This window comes from Schistocerca serialis, chromosome 11 (genome assembly GCF_023864345.2).
Source record: "Schistocerca serialis cubense isolate TAMUIC-IGC-003099 chromosome 11, iqSchSeri2.2, whole genome shotgun sequence".
Lineage (NCBI taxonomy): Eukaryota > Metazoa > Arthropoda > Insecta > Orthoptera > Acrididae > Schistocerca > Schistocerca serialis.
The window spans coordinates 31,551,947-31,569,696 of record NC_064648.1 but is presented as its reverse complement, the minus strand read 5'-3'; the positions used below and the strand labels follow the sequence as shown (position 1 = coordinate 31,569,696).

Here is a 17,750-nt window from a genome sequence, read left to right as displayed (position 1 = left end):
TATTGGCACTAGCAGACGTTGGAAATCGTCCGAGGTGGTCAATCCCAACACGCTGGAAAGGCGTTTCCGCTGGTGGAATTGGTATGGGTCGGTCAGGTGGTTTCTGAGGCACTGCCTTTCTCCTCTGGCACCCTCGACAAAGCGACACATAGTGATGGACACTCCTAAATAAACCTGACCGGAAAAATCTTTTGCGGATCCTATCGTATGTCTTAATAAATCCTAAATGTCCGGCCCCAGGTGTGTCATGCAATTTCTGTAGAACATCACAGCGCATTTGTTTAGGAATCACTGGTAACCACCTCTTTCCAAACGGATCAAAGTTTTTCTTGCAGAGTAATCCATTAACTACCTCAAATTGTCCTTTCACATCCTCTGACCGATTTAAGGCAAGCATAATTTGAGATATCTTGGCGTCCTTCTGCTCAGCAGAGAGATCCTGGAGTGCAGCGAGACAGTCACTATCTTCATCAAAGTCTTGATGGTCTTGCACAGGGTATCTTGAGAGACAGTCAGCATCTTGGTGTTCTCTTCCACATTTGTACACTATGGTAATGTCATACTCTTGAAGACGTAGTGCCCACCTGGTGAGTCGTCCTGTTGGATCCTTCAGACCTGTCAACCAACAAAGTGAATGATGGTCTGTAACAACTGTGAATGGCCTTCCATAGAGATACTGTCAAAAATTGCACATGGCCCAGATCACAGCAAGACATTCTCTTTTTGTAGTTGAGTAGTTTCTCTCGGCTTTTGTAAGTGTCCTAGAAGCATAGGCTATAACCTTCTCTTTTCCATCCGAAATCTGAAGCAGAACAGCACCGATCCCATACCCACTGGCTTCTGTGTGTAGTTCTGTACGTGCTCTCTGATCATACAGACCAAGTACAGGGTTAGTCGTCAGAGCTTTTGACAGCACATCGAAAGAATCTTGTTGAGCACCACCCCAGATAAATTTAGCATTGGCTTTTAATAACTGTTGGAGTGGCATGGCTTTGATACAAAAGTCTTTGATAAAATAACGGTAATAAGAACATAATCCGAGGAAGCTTCTCACATCTCTGATACTTTTAGGAATAGGAAATTTCGTTACAGATCTCACCTTCTCTGGGTCTAGCCGCATACCTTCGTTTGACGCAAGGTGTCCAAGTATTTTGATTTCTTTTGCTCCAAAGAGACACTTCCTTGAATTAAGTTTCAGTCCGCCTTGGAGACACTTGAGAATGGCGCTCAGTCTTTTTATATGTTCATCAAATGTCTCTGAGAACGCTATAATGTCATCTAGATAACAAAGACACATCCACTTCCGGGCCCGCATCTCGTGGTCGTGCGGTAGCGTTCTCGCTTCCCACGCCCGGGTTCCCGGGTTCGATTCCCGGCGGGGTCAGGGATTTTCTCTGCCTCGTGATGGCTGGGTGTTGTGTGCTGTCCTTAGGTTAGTTAGGTTTAAGTAGTTCTAAGTTATATGGGACTGATGACCACAGATGTTAAGTCCTATAGTGCTCAGAGCCATCCACTTCCGGTCACTTAGAAGATTATCCATCACCCATTCAAAAGTTGCTGGTGCATTACACAAACCAAACGCCATTACCTTAAACTCATACACGCCCTCGGAGGCGATGCATGCAGTTTTCTCAAGATCAGCCTCATCTACTTCGATTTGCCAGTATCTCAAGTACATGTCCATGGTTGAGAAAAACTTCTTCATACAGTCTAGTGTATCGTCAATTCGTGGAAGAGGGTAAACGTCCTTTTTAGTTATCTTATTAAGCTTTCTGTAATCAACACAAATGTGCCAACCGCCATCCTTCTTCCTGACGAGAACCACTGGTGACGACCATGGGCTCTGCGAACGCTGAATTATGTCATTCTTCATCACTTTCTCCAGCTCGTCGCAAATTATTCGACGTTCCGTTGCTGACACACAGTATGCTCTCAGATGCGTCTTGGAAGAATCTACAGTTCTTGGCGACAGTTAACTACCAACAGTTCACCAATTCCGTTCTTAAACGAGACGACAGAGGCTGGGATGACCAAGTTATTCTTCAGTGGTATGCTTCTCTTAAATTCCACTACAAGATCCACTGGTTAACTTTCTAGCGCTGACTGCAGCACTGATCACTTCATACAGCACACACAGTCTCCACACTTTCAGATGCGCATCTTCCTGTCCACAGTAACTCATCTCGTCTAGCATAATCTTCGAGCGACCACGATTTATAATTGCCTGAGTAGCTTTCAAAAAGTCCCATCCGAGAATGACGTCATGACTACACTCTTGTAAGACGATGAATTCTAAGGGCCGTGTATGGCCACTTATATCCACACGAATGACACATCTTCCTGTAGGTTTTACATATTTCCCATTAGCCACCTTCAGAAGAGATGTTTTGCTGTCGACGAATATGGTTTTCTGCAACTGGCTACGGTACTTCTCCGAAATGACTGAATATCATGCTCCAGAGTCCGCAAGAGCTTGGGCTGGTCGGCCGTCCGTGAGGATATCGACGCAGTTTCCTCTCAGTTTTTGTAGTGATCGACAGCGAAGGATTTCTCTCTTCCGTGGGCCTCACCTCCAAGGAAGGTCGGACCCTTTAGTTTTGCAGGTTGCGGCGGCTAGGTGATCGGCTGGAGCTTCTAAACGGCGATGGAGACCTTGATCGGCGTGTTGGGGAGCGTCCTCTCCAGCGGCTAGCTTGCGGCGATGGTGACCTACGTCGTCCTGCATACACATCTTCCTGTTCATCTTCGTCCTCCCGGAGTTGGCGTCGGCTAAGGTCGGTCTGCTGTCTTCTGACGCGGGCGTCATCAAATATCCGCCGCCTTTCTCGACAACAGCGGACCATATGTCCCGGTCGTCCGCAGTGAAAACACACTGTTTGGTTATCCTGGGTCCTCCAGACGTCGGTCTTACTTGGTGCCCAGAGTGGTTCCTGATGCGGCATTGTAGGAACGTAACTTCATCTGGGACTTTTTTACCGTTTTAAACGGAACTGAAGGACGAGAGATTGGGTTCAATATCTGTTCCACTTCATCGCATATGACCTCTTGAAGCGTCTCGGTTTATTGCTCCCTATGCAATTCAAGTGCCTTCTGAACTTCCTCTCTCACTGTCTGATGAAGAACACTTGTGAAATCAGTTTCTTCCTCCATCACAGACATCGATATGACGTATGGAAGCCGTTCAAACTTCTTGTATGTAATTCTTTTTGGTGCATTGTCTCGATATACTGGCACCATTGTATGAAGTCGTCTGCTGTCGAAATTTCCTTCAGGAGTAGGGCTTGGTACATGTCCTCAGCAACGCCCTTCATGAGATGTGCAGCCTTATCTTCCTCCTTCACTCGAGGATCCACTATTTTACACAGCTCCAACACGTGTTGAATGTAGGATGCTGTAGTTTCTTCTGGACGGCTTGCACTTCTGTCGTCGTGTGTCGCCGAAATACATAAATGCGCAGTTCCGTCTGGAATACTCCTCGTTGTTCTCATACCATTGCTTGGCAGTGCCCTCCAAGTAGAAAAAACGTCAGCCAAACACACGGCGTTATCCCATTTGTTAAATTTGGCTATACTCTCATACACCTTCAGCCACTTGTTTGGAAGTTGGCCATCGTCACCAGAGAACCCAGAAGGATGTCTCATGTGGCGGCACACAGTTGCTGCCATCGCGACGTCCTCTTCACCTTCTGTCTCCGACAGATTGCGATCTGTTGAACATGGCTCGAACTCGGGTTTCTCGCCACGTAAACGGCGGCTCTGTCGTGGCCTGATCGGAGCCACTGCGTCGTCGATAATGTGCGCCGTCACAAGTTCCAATACCCAACGTCTCCACCAGAATAATGTCCCGTAGAGGAAGGTGTAAGATGAATGACGGACACTCACTTACCGAAGGTTTATGCAGCACTCGCACGTACAAGAGCGCGGAGCGAACTGCCTCCCGCCGCCAGAACACGTACAGTATATACAGTACTGGCCACTAAAATTGCTACACCACGAAGATGACGTGCTACAGACGCGAAATTTAACCGACACGAAGAAGATGCTGTGATATGCAAATGATTAGCTTTCCAGAGCACTCACACACCGTTGGCGACGGTGGCGACACCTACAACGTGCTGACATGAGGAAAGTTTCCAACCGATTTCTCATACACAAACAGGAGTTGACCGGCGTTGCCTGGTGGAACGTTGTTGTGGTGTCTCGTGTAAGGAGGAGAAATGCGTACCATCACGTTTCCGACTTTGATAAAGGTCAGATTGTAGCCTAACGCGATTGCGGTTTATCGTATCGCGACATTGCTGCTCGCGTTGGTCGAGATCCAATAACTGTTAGCAGAATATGGAATCGGTGGGTTCAGGAGGGTGATACGGAACGCCGTGCTGGATCACAACGGCCTCGTATCACTAGCAGTCGAGATGACAGGCATCTTGTCGGCATGGCTGTAACGGATCGTGCACCCATGTCTCGATCCCTGAGTCAACAGATGGGGACGTTCGCAAGGCAAAAACGAACAGTTCGACGACGTTTGCAGCAGCGCGGACTATCAGCTCGGAGACCGTGGCTGCGGTTACCCTTGACGCTGCATCACAGACAGGAGCGACTGCGATGGTGTACTCGACGACGAACCTGGGTGCACGAATGGCAAAACGTCATTTTTTCGGATGAATCCAGATTCTGTTTACAGCATCGTGATGGTCGCATCCGTGTTTGGCGACATCGCGGTGAACGCACATTCGGAGCGTGTATTCGTCATCGCCATACTGGCGTATCACCCGACGTGATAGTATGGGTTGCCATTGGTTACACGTCTCGGTCACCTCTTGTTCGCATTTCACGGCACTTTGAAAAGTGGACGTTACATTTCAGATGTGTTACGACCCGTGGCTCTGCCCTTCATTATATCTCTGGGAAACCGTTCATTTCAGCAGGATAATGCACGACCGCATGTTGCAGGCCCTGTACGGGCCTTTCTGGATGCAGAAAATGTTCGACTGCTGCCCTGGCCAGCACATTCTCCAGATCTCTCACCAACTGAAAACGTCTGGTCAATGGTGGTCGAGCAACTGGTTTGTCACAATACGTCAGTCACTACTCTTGATGAACTGCGGTATCGTGTTGAAGCTGCATGGGCAGCTGTACCTGTAAACGCCATCCAAGCTCTGTTTGACTCAATGCCCAGGCGTACCAAGGCCGTTATTACGGCCAGAGGTGGTTGTTCTGGGTACTGACTTCTCAGGATCTACGCACCCAAATTTCGTGAATATGTAATAACATGTCTGTTCTCGTAATATTTGTCCAATGGATACCCGTTTATCATCTGCATCTCTTCTTGGTGTAGTAATTTGAATGGCCCGCAGTGTATACAGGTACAAAACATTCCAGTACAATGATTGTTGCCCTTTGTCGATAGTTATGGAATGTACTCGAACCGAATATAGAAAGTAACATTGCACAGTGCAGGTGAGTTTCGAACTCACAACCCCCCGTTGAGCAGCCCACTATCACAACCACCACACCACGGCGACTGTGCCGCTGAACCTGTTCTGCGACAGCATACACGGTACTTAGTTGCGCTTGGGTTTACGTTGATTCACAGAAACCAAATACTGGATGTTTTTACGAAGAATATGGATATTACACTTTACTATACCATAGTCTTTGGCATGAGATGCATTGTATTACAGTACACATATTACTAGTACACATATTATATTTCAATAAATTTTCCTAGTTAGAACAGTTATTTTATATTGGTAACATAATTTTAATATGGGTTAACAGTTGCGCAAAAAAGGTAAACAAATTAACTGAAATATTTACTACGCAATTAAAAAAAATTTATAAGTTACAGATTTCGAATGTTGTTACAAGAAGAGGCCAACAAAATTTGCACAAAAAAATCAATATGTGTTATTATTGTCATTTTTGTTTTTTTGGTGCATGGATGTCTAGGAAATTCTGGACGACAAAGTTTCGTGTTGATTCAGATTTTTCATTTAGCACTTTCTTAAGCTGATTTCCGTTTGCGGATGAAAATCTGTAATTGTTCAAGGATGTCCACCTGCATTCCTTTGCCAGCAATGTGCAGCACAGAAAGATTGTGATCGATTTCACCAACAGAGTGTTCATGGTGAGCATTAACGCCTGACACAGTTGTGCTGCAGGTCGCAGCTTGTGAAACGAATGCGTGAACAGTGTCTTCGTTACTTAGTCCACCCACTACACATGTAGTCAGACGACAGCGAGGCGGCTAAATGTAACTGACCTGCTTGTTACTATCATGAAGCTAATCGCCTTAACTCTTAATGCTCCTGTCACACTGTGAGGCACGACGGTAAATGCCTTCATGGAGAAACGTCTGGCGGTGGCCGAGCGGTACTAGGCGCCACAGTCCCGAACCGCGCAACTGCTACCGTCGCAGGTTCGATTCCTGCCTCGAGCATAGATGTGTGTGGCGTCCTTAGATTAGTTAGGTTTAGGTAGTTCTAAGTTCTAGGGGACTGATGACCTCAGGTGTTAAGTCCCGTAGTGCTCAGAGCCATTTGAACCATTTGAAAAACGTCTGCGTTTGCCTACGGAAACACTATTCCGCCGAGGCGAGCACCTCTTCATGCGAAACAAATCGGCAGCCACGGCTCTCTTACTGCAGGGCACCGCAGATAGGGAAATCACATGGGGAGACATCGGAGCTGTGTGGACCGTGTGTACGTGCTTCCCAGCGAAACTTCTGCAGCGTGAGAGAAACTACTTTGTCAACATGCGTGAGGGCGTTATCCTGCGGCAGAATAATACACTACGTCAACTTTCCTGTGCTTTTTGACATGATGGCGAGTTTAAATTTCTGCGAAGTTTCGATTGTGGCACCGTGTTCCAGAAAGTCAAAGGGCACTCAGAGCTAGCAGTCAGTGAAAGATGTCATCATAACTTACCCTGAGCTTGTTATTTCTGCTACGCTGCAGAAGTTCCGCTAGGAACCCCTTACACATCCTGCGTACTGGCCCGATCTCTATCCGTGCGATTTACATATCTATTGAGCCATGAAGAAAGACAGCAGTGGCCGTCCATTTGCTTCTGATGAAGAGGTGCCTGCCTCGATACAATTCTGCTTCCACAGGCAACAGCAGACATTTTTGCACAGAGGCATCGATAGTCTTATATCTCAGAAAGATGATACACTGAAGCGCCAAAGAAACTGGTACAGGCATCAAATACAGAGATGTGTAAACAGGCAGAATACGGCGCTGCGGTCGGCAACGCATATATAAGAAAAAATAGGCCCTGAGCACTATGGGACTTAACATCTGAGGTCATCAGTCCCCTAGACCTAGAACTACTTAAACCTAACAAACCTAAGGACATGACACACATCCATGCCCGAGGCAGGATTCGAACCTGCGAACGTAGCGGTCGCGCGGTTCCAGACTAAAGCGCATATATAAGACAGCAAGTGTCTGGCGCAGTTGTTAGATCGGTTACTGCGGCTACAACGGCGGGTTATCAATATTTAAGTGAGTCTGAACGTCGTGTTGTAGTCGGCGCTCGGACGATGGGGACACAGTATCTCCGACGTAGCGATCGACTGGGGTTTTTCCAGTATGACCATTTCACGAGTGTACGGTGAATATCAGGAATCAGCTAAAACATCAAATCTCCGATATCGCTGAGGCCCGAAAAAGGTCCTGCAAGAACGGGACCGACGACGACTGAATAGAATCTTTCAACGTGCACAGAAGTGCAACCCTTCCGCGAACGGCTGCAGATTTCAATGCTGGCCCTCACCAAGTGTCAGGGTGTGAAACAGTTAACGAAACACCATCGATATGGGCTTTCGGAGCACTGATGACTGCAAGCTTTACTCCTCGCCTGGGCCCGTCAACACCGACACTGGACTGTTGATGACTGGAAACATGTTATGTAAGTCTGCAGGCTTTCGTGGCCGTTGTCACTGAAGTTAAAATCTTCTGGGTTATTAGGCCGCGTCGTATTTCTTCTGAAATGATCGACGTTTCGACCCCACTGCTGGGATCTTCCTCAGGATCTTCTGGTGTCCACTACTGCTACAACACTGTCAGAGACGACTGTCGCGTCCCCTTATAAACGGGGAGTTTTCACGCGTTCGTGCTGTAGAAGTCATAGTATTGGTTAAAATTCATATGGCTACCATTGGTGGGCCATAGTCATTGGCTAATATTCTCCAACACGTAGCGTGAAAACTCCCCGTTTATAAGAGGACGCGACAGTCGTCTCTGACAGTGTTGTAGCAGTAGTGGACACCAGAAGATCCTGAGGAAGATCCCAGCACAGGGGTCGAAACGTCGATCATTTTAGAAGAAACATGACGCGGCCTAATAATCCACAAGATTTTAACTTCAGTGGAAACATGTTGCCTGGTCAGACAACTCTCGTTTCGAATTGTATCGAGCGGATGGACGAGTACCTCATAACTCCATAGACTCTGCATATCAGCAGGGGACTGTTAAAGCTGGTGTGTGGCGCGTGCAGTTGGAGCGATATGGAAGTCCTGATATGTCTAGACAGGAGTCTGACAGGTGACACGTACGTAAGCATCCTCTCTGATCACCCGCATCCATTCGTGTCCACTGTGCATTCCGACGGACTCGGGCAATTCCAGCAGGACAATGCGACACCGCACACGTCCAGAATTGCTACAGAGTGACTCCAGGAACACTCTTCTGAGTTTAAACAGTTCAGCCGGCCACCAAACTGCCCAGACATGAACATTATTGAGCATATGTGGGAAGCCTTGCAACATTCGGCTCAGAGAAGATCTCCATCCCGTCGTACTCTTACGGATTTATTTACAGCCCTGCAGATTGATGGTGTCAGTTCCCTCTATCACTACTTCAGACGTTAGTCGAGTCCATGCCACGTCGTGTTGCGACACTTCTGCGTGCTCGCGTGGGCCCTACACGATATTAGGCAGGTTTGGCTCTTCAGTGTATATCAACAGATGTGGCGAATACTTTTGAAGTAGTAAAGGCCGGCCGCGGTGGTCTCGCGGTTCTAGCCGCGCAGTCCGGAACCGTGCGACTGCTACGGTCGCAGGTTCGAATCCTGCCTCGGGCATGGATGTGTGTCATGTCCTTAGGTTAGTCAGGTTTAAGTAGTTCTAGGTTCTAGGGGACTGATGACCACAGGTGTTAAGTCCCATAGTGCTCAGAGCCATTTGAACCATTTGAACCAAATAGTAAAGAGTGTACACACAGTGTTCCCATCTGCCACGCTGTCATTTGACAGCCGCCCTATATTACGCTATGTAAATCTTACACAACCATACTCAGCACGTCACTTCACGGTGTCTGGCGGAGAGTACTTCTCCCTCACATGTTCCATTTGCAAATGGTTCACAGGAAGAACGATTGCCCTTTTACGACCGCGGATTTCTCTAACTTTCTCGTTATGTTCATTTCGCGAGACATTTGCAGAGGAAGTTAATGACGTATCTACTTAAGCAACAGTAATGCCTTCCTCTGTACTTGAATGCACTTCACCTCATCACTTCCCTCTTTCCCCCTCCTTAAGTCTCCCTTCCCCAAAACTCGCTATAGTAGTAAACATCTACTTTACACACCAAGATATTAATGTACATCTGCACAAACCTTTCCCCCTCCTTAAGTCTCCCTTCCCCAAAACTCGCTATAGTAGTAAACATCTACTTCACACACCAAGATATTAATGTACATCTGCACAAACCTTCATTACTATTGCCAATCTTTCTCATGTTTGTCATTATTATTTGATTTTTTACTGTTATTATTATGGCTTTTATCATAATCTGTATGTATAGCACCTGTCGTAAAAATACTGCCAGCATTTAATTTATTAGGTCTTTCTCATGTTTATCATTTTTATTTGTTTTTTACTGTTATTAATATTGCTTTTATCATAATCTGTATGTATAGCACCTGTTTTCATATTGTCACTAGAGTAATCTAATTTTCTCATTTAACTATTGTCATGATGTAACTCTGATGTGTGAAATGCTGCATGTGTGGAACACTGGTCCGATGTAAGAGAGGGCCTGATGGCCCTAATCTGATCAGGTTAAATAAATAAATAAATATATAGCTCGAATCTCGTTGCAGAGTAAGCTCCTGTAATTTCAACACAAAACCTTATAAGGTAGTCACTTCATTTGGTTTTGTGTATGTCGTCGATGTGCACATCACAGAGACAGCAGGTTACGTTGGTGTTAAACAACCTTTGGTTATGTCGTGGCGCAATCTTTGCCTCTGCGCTGTCTGGTAGGTTGCTGGTTGAGGTGTGGCAGGTGATGGACGTATTCACTAGTGCAGTGTTGACTTGTGATTGTATCTGTCGGATGAAGATAGAGGGATGGTAAATCGTAAATGACGACAAGGATCACAATGAATACATTTGCGTTTTCGTGAACTTCGTTGTCTATCTGTGTTTGGTTTCCCGCCCTTGTTGCAGTCACGTCGTGGTTCTTCTTCCTTCTGCGTGTGGCAGCAGTGATGTGTATCGATATTTGCGCCGTGTACCATCTTTGGTTTGGAGCATAAAGTTTCTGGCAAGGGGGTCTGGAGTGAGTCGGTCGGTTGCTGCGGACCAGGGAAGTTATCTCCGCGCGGTGCAGTCGGCTGGGTCCGCTGGCGGTCGCTGCGCAGCGTCGGGGCGTGTGTGGAGCTGTCCGGTCGCCACGAGCTTCGTGGTTCACCGACCCAGGACGTCGAAGTAGAGTAGTGGTTTCAACTACCCAAGCCACGTCCATTCTTGTTGTGGTGGTTCGTTCCTGTGGTTCGCTGTTGGGGAGGTTTTCCTGTGAGCAACACCGAGTGGTTCTACTGCTGAAATTTAGCCGCCCTGCGGTGCAATTAACTAGTTTGGTTGACTACAAATTGAGTGCACCAGCGGAATTTTCTGTCTTGTGGCCGTTGGTGTTCCAGTTACCTAGTTACCTGCCAAGGCCACTAACTTAATTTCAAAAAAATTGTTCAAATGGCTCTGAGCACTATGGGACTCAACTGCTGAGGTCATTAGTCCCCTAGAACTTAGAACTAGGTAAACCTAACTAACCTAAGGACATCACAAACATCCATGCCCGAGGCAGGATTCGAACCTGCGACCGTAGCGGTCTTGCGGTTCCAGACTGCAGCGCCTTTAACCGCACGGCCACTTCGGCCGGCGCCTCAATTTCAGGCAGTGTTCTTTCCTCACTTGTTGTCGCTGTCCAACATGGTGTGTAGCTTTGACAGCTAATACATACTCCATTGTGGATTATAACGTTTGTAACCGTTTGTGTTTGAGTTCTCATGTACTGACTGACGGGAAGCAAGTCGTTGTGTCGGTCGGTCCGTGGCTGTCCCCTGGTTGCGTTCCGACAGATCAAGTATAGTTGGGCTCACCATCTGTGTCACCTGAGTGGACGAGGGCAGACCGACCTCCCTGCAGGCTTTCTGAGTGCCACCGGTGTTTAGTTATCTGTTGCCTTGTCAGCTGCTTTAAATTCAAGGCTTATGGTTATTTTTTTAATTTTCTTAAAAGTTTTGCAAAATTAATTTTTCAAATTTATGTTTCAAGCTTCAACATTGTGGCCTTCTGCCTTTAAACGATTATGGTATTATATTTTAAAATTTTGATACTTAATTGTGGCCTCCAGCCATTCGTATCGCAGTTTCCATATGTATGTTCTATCAGCTTAGCCTTAAAGCTTTCCACGTAGCTGTGATACGTTTATTTATTTATTTGATTTGTCTCTTTAATTGCAATTCAATCATGTGGATTTTTGAGATTTCTAGTTGTTAAACCTTCATGCCTTTTGCCTTCAAATGTCTATGGTAACATATTCTAAAATTCTGAAATTTAATTGTGGCCATCAGCCATTTGTATTGCACTTTGCATATGTTTTTTTTAAATTATTTATTTGCTATCTTCATGGACTGTGCGGCTGGTCCCGGCGGACGTTCGAGTCCTCTCTCGGGCATGGGTGTGTGTGTTTGTCCTTAGGATAATATAGGTTAAGTAGTGTGTAAGCTTAGGGACTGATGACCTAAGCGGTTATGTTCCATAAGATTTCACACACATTTGAACATTTTTTTGCTATCTTTATTCGATTTTTATCTTGTTGCTTTGTTAAGATTTCTTGTTTGGAGTTCTGCCGTGAAAGAGTAGCATTTGGTGAAGGTCCGGCTACGTGCCGCTTTGATTGTAAAGGTTATTAAATTACAATAAATGAGAATTAGAAGGGGAAACTGACCTCAACCTTTGGCCGTTTCCACAATCCTATTACCTGTTCTGCCCAGTGGGTTTAGCAGGCGTATCAACATTAGAAAGGAGGAGAATATATATTTTGAGTAATGTTATTATTTTTGAAGAGAAGAAGTTCGAGGTAAGAAAGCAGCACTGCGCAACTAGGAGTTATTATTGTCAGCTAGTTAACTTGCACAAAGCTGAGAGAAAACTCCCCACTTCCCTGAGCCATGGACTAACATAATGACTGATTAAGCTGTTTTGTTTTTGTAGAAATTCTCTGTTAGCACTGTACCTGTTTTAAATCATTGTTCACTTTGTTAGGCGTAGTATTGTTCAGACCAATATTATGTGTGAAGATCACGTCAGTTCAAAAAATGGGTCTGAGCACTATGGGACTTAATATCTGTGGTCATCAGTCCCTTAGAACCTAGAACTACGTAAACCTAACTAAGCTAAGGACACCACACACATCCATGCCCGAGGCAGGATTCGAACCTGCGACCGTAGCGGTCACGCGGTTCCAGACTGAAGCGGGTAGAACCGCACGATGACACCGGCCGGCTGAAGTCGTTGTCTTGGAGTATCATTTCATAGGAATAATTACTCTCCCCACCGCACAGTTTATCATTACGGATTACCACATGCAACAGCTTAAATATCTATTTAGAAACGGAAATCTAGCTTAGCCGCTCCCTGCTTGCCGTTTGCCGTTGCGCTTCCGAGAAATCTGCAACAATGTTGTCAAGACGCGAGGTAAGTGGAAAAATTGATTAGGGCGAGATAATTGTTTTACTTCAGTTACGCATTCAATACAAAGACAAGTTGCAAGCAGATCAGCTGCAGATCAGTTCAGATTAGGGTCCGCGTAGTCAAAGGTTAGCACACGACTTTAAGGTAGATAATAGTTTGTGGCAAGATAGTTTTGGTGATACGTAGACTCGTACAGAGTGCGAGGTGAAGTTGAGCTAAATGCAGCGGGGAGGTTCCAGCGCGTGTGATGCACGCCGCGCCCCGTGCAGCGCCTGCTGCTGCAGTTTGGATGTCACGAAACACATCAAATTAATTCGCAATTGCGAGTAAGGACCACCACCAGCTGTAGAGTGGAGTGATGACAGCGAAAGTTTGTGTCGGACCGCGACATATTGGAAGACTGGGTCCGGCATTGACTCGTACACGGATAGCCGAATGGTGAGGCGACCGCTCGCGATAAGCGGGAAATACGGGTTCGAGCCGTCATTCCATCGTACAGCTGACGGTGGTCATTATTCCTGGTATGGGTCCCACAGCGATGAGCAATGTTCATACGTCGCGCAAAGAAGTGTTTTGTAACTCACCCCTTGGTGAATGAACGGCATTTTCTCAAAATTCTTCCAGTGAATTGCAGCCTCCCGTATTTTTCTGTCGACAACTCTTTTTCTTGTGCTCGTACTACTGCAGCTCGCTCCTGCCAGTTACACCTAGGCTTTGTACGGTAGTTACTGTTCGGAGTGACATGTCGCTGCGTGGATTTCTTCACCTTTTTATGCGCCTTGCTTTTGATTTTCGTTCAGGGCCGACAGCCAGACTCTGCCCCAGTCCTGTGAAGGTCTTCCTGTAATCGCTCAATTCTTCTGAAATTAAAATTGACGACAGTTGCGATATGGAATTTTATGGGATAATCTTTTGACGGTCGCAGGTATACAACACGGGAACCCAAGTTCTATCTACACTACTGGCCATTAAAATTGCTACTCCAAGAAGAAATACAGATGATAAACGGGTATTCAATGAACAAATATATTATACTAGAACTGACACATTTTCACGCAATTTGGGTCCATAGATGCTGAGAAATCACTACCCAGAACGTCTGGCCGTAATAACAGCCTTGATACGCCTGCGTATTGAGTCAAACAGAGCTTGGATGGCGTGTACAGGTACAGCTGCCCATGCAGCTTCAACACGATACCACAGTTCATCAAGAGTAGTGACTGGCGTATTGTGAAGAGCCAGTTGCTCGGCCACCATTGACCAGACGTTTTCAGTTGGTGAGACATCTGGAGAATGCGCTGTCCACGGCAGCAGTGGAACATTTTCTGTATCCAGAAAGGCCCGTACTGGACCTGCAACATGCGGTCGTGCATTATCCTGCTGAAATGTAGGGTTTCGCAAGGATCGAATGAGGGGTAGAGCCATGGGTCGTAACACATCTGAAATGTAACATCCACTGTTCAGTGCCATCAATGTGTGTAACCAATGGAACCCCATACCATCACGTCGGGTGATACGCCAGTATGGCGATGACGAATACATGCTTACAATGTGCGTTCACCGCGATGTCGCCAAACACGGATGCGGCCATGATGATGCTGTAAACAGAACCTGGATTCGTCCGAAAAAATGACGATTTGCCATTCATGCACCCAGGTTCGTCGTTGAGCACATCATCGCAGGCGCTCCTGTCTGTGATGCAGCGTCAAGGGTTACCGCAGCCACGGTCTCCGAGCTGATAGTCCATGCTGCTGCAAACGTCGTCGAACTGTTCGTGGAGATGGTTGTTGTCTTGCGAATATCCCGATCTGTTGACTCAGGGATCGAGACGTGGCTGCATGATCTTTTAGAGTCATGTGGATAAGATACCTGTCATCTCGACTGCTAGTGATACGAGGCAGTTGGGATCCAGCACGGCGTTCCGTATTACCCTCCTGAACCCACCGATTCCATATTCTGCTAACAGTCATTAGATCTCGACGAATGCGAGCAGCAATGTCGCGATACGATAAAGCGCAGTCGCGATAGGCTCCAATCCGACTTTTATCAAAGTCGGAAACGTGGTGGTACGCATTTCTCCCCCTTACACGAGGCATCACAACAACGTTTCACCAGGCAACGCCGGTCAACTGCTGTTAGTGTTTGAGAAATCGGTTGGAAACTTTCCTCATGTCAGCACTTTGTAGGTGTCGCCACCGGCGCCAACCTTGTGTGAATGCTCTGAAAAGGTAATCGTTTGCGTAACACCGCATCTTCTTCCTGTCGGTTAAATTTCGCGTCTGCAGCACGTCATTTTCGTGGTGCAGCAATTTTAATGGCCAGTAGTGCATGACTAGTACATAAACGAGACTGCTCTCACAAGAACCAAAGGGCATGAAAGGGGAACTGTGACTGAGAAGGATGTAAGACAGGTTTGTGGTTCCCAGTATTATTGCATCTGTACATCGAGCAAAGTGAGGGGGGAACCAAGGAGGAATTTGATATTGTCTTGAAACGAAGTTATAAGATCAACATTGTGACATTCGTGCCACATCACTGACAACGTATATTACTTTCTTTTTTTTTTTTTTTTTTTTTTTTGCTCTGACACACTCTCTCGTATGGAGAAGGACGATGAAGATGTGCGATTTTAGATACGAAGTGTCTCGAGCTCTCTGTAATCTATGTGTGCGTGAATAATGTTGTACTGAACAACAGTACCAAGTATCTTTTTCATTTGTTGAAGTGAAGAGAAGAACATATAGGGAGGATTCTCTCGATTACGACAAGCGCGGCTGTCCTTCGGAGTCCGCCGCCTGCAGCTACAGTTAAAATGTAAGACAAGTCCGATGTCCGAAAGATACAAATAAGCTCAGAACATTTTAATAACGCAGTCGTATTAGATCCTACAAAAATGTCTCTCCATACACATAGTCAATAATATTTAGTAATTTTTATTCATTTATTTGTTCCTTTTTTATTACATACAGGATGATTTGGTTTCGGGTGGCTAGTGAATATGTAGGAGCACAAGGCAGACCCATCGAACGACGTACCAGATGGCCGCACACCGCGAGAACGGCCTGACGGGCGGGGTCCGTGTCGTGCTGGAGCAGAGAGTAGGCGGGGATTCACCCACAAAGCAGAGCGGCGAGAAGCGAGTGTTGTTATTATTATTAGTATTCTCGTATGGGCCCAGTAGGACCACGCCAGGTACAACCCTTACTTTCCTTGTCCCCAGCTTTGTTTCATCCTTTCAGAATGAACGGTCTTTCTTTCATCAGACGACGATGTTCCAGTCCGTTTTCTAATTTCCCTCTAACTTTACAATCACATATCTTTTGTCTGAATGTTTTCCTGTCTGTAAGGTCATCCTGAGTTATACCAGCTGCGTTAAGATCCTCTTTAATCGCAGCGATCCATTTCATTGGCTCAGTTTTGGCCTTACTTCTGTTTTCGTAGAATTCTACTAATTGTTTAGTCAACCTAGTGGGTGCCATTTTTTTTATGTGCCCATAAAATTTAAGTTTTCGTTTTCTCACATCGCCATCTATGTCTGTGTATTGTTCTATTTCCTTATTACTTCTCAGCTTATAAGTTTCTCCATCAGTAATTTTGGGGCCTAATATGTTTCTAATAGTAATTCTTCCTTTCTTTTGAAATTCTTCAATATCCCTCTCCCTATTTAAAACTAAAGTTTCTGCTCCATAAAGACATTCAGGTCTGATTGCAGGGCTGTAATGTCTAAGTTTACTGGATTTAGAAAGTGTTTTTTTTTATTATAAATATTTTGTGTTAATCTGAATGCAGTTGCCACCTTCTGACAGCAAACTTCATTTGCAGACGGTTTCGTTGTATGATTTCCCCCAAGTATTTAAACTGAGATACCCTTTTTATTTGTCCGTATTTCGCGTTAAAAAAAATTGGTGCTTGTTTGTTGCATGTCATATATTCCGTTTTTTCGAATGATATTTGTAGTCCTATTTTTCCGCATTTTTTTAAGAATATGCCTACTTAAAATTGATAGATCACCCGCAAAGGCGAGGCAATCTGCTCTGAAAATTACCTCTGCCTAACCTCATAGATTGATCTATATTTTGCAGTCTTTATATCAAGTTATTCAGAAATTTCTCCCATGAGTTTAATGTTAGAACTAGTGTTAGTACAGGGTTCCTTAATCAGTGTTAAAGTTTTATTATATAGCCCTTGTTCCTTCGGGCAACGGCCTTGCCGCAGTGTATACACCGGTTCCCGTAAGATCACCGAAGTTAAGCGCTGTCGGGCGTGGTCGGCACTTGGATGGGTGACCATCCGGGCCGCCATGCACTATTGCCATTTTTTTTTTTTTTTCGGGGGGCACTCAGCCTCGTGATGCCAATTGAGGAGTTGCTCGACCGAATAGTAGCGGCTTCGGTCAAGAATACCATCATAACGACCGGGAGAGCGATGTGCTGACCCCACGCCCCTCCTATCTGCATCCTCATTTGAGGATGACACGGCGGTCGGATGGTCCCGCTGGGCTCCTTGTGGCCTGAAGACTGAGTGCTTCTTGTTCCTTTAAAATTTGGAAAAGAGATTCACGATCAACCGAGTCGTAGGCCTTTTTAAAATCCACAAATGTGCATCGAATATTGTTACCAGGAATCCTTTGGTGCCTAAGGATTAGTTTTAAACTAAGAATTTGTTCCACACAGAATCTGGTTGGTCTAAATCCTGCTTCGTATTCACCAATTTTAGGTTCTAATGTTCTTGCGCTCGTTAAAGCAAACAATGCGAGAGAGTTTTATA

General features: G+C 45.8%; 1 pseudogene; it reads left to right on the top strand.

Moving 5' to 3' along the window:
• The first annotated feature begins 17,179 nt into the window (after positions 1 to 17,179).
• On the top strand, positions 17,180 to 17,297 carry LOC126427512 (5S ribosomal RNA; annotated as a pseudogene).
• Positions 17,298 to 17,750: the final 453 nt, after the last annotated feature.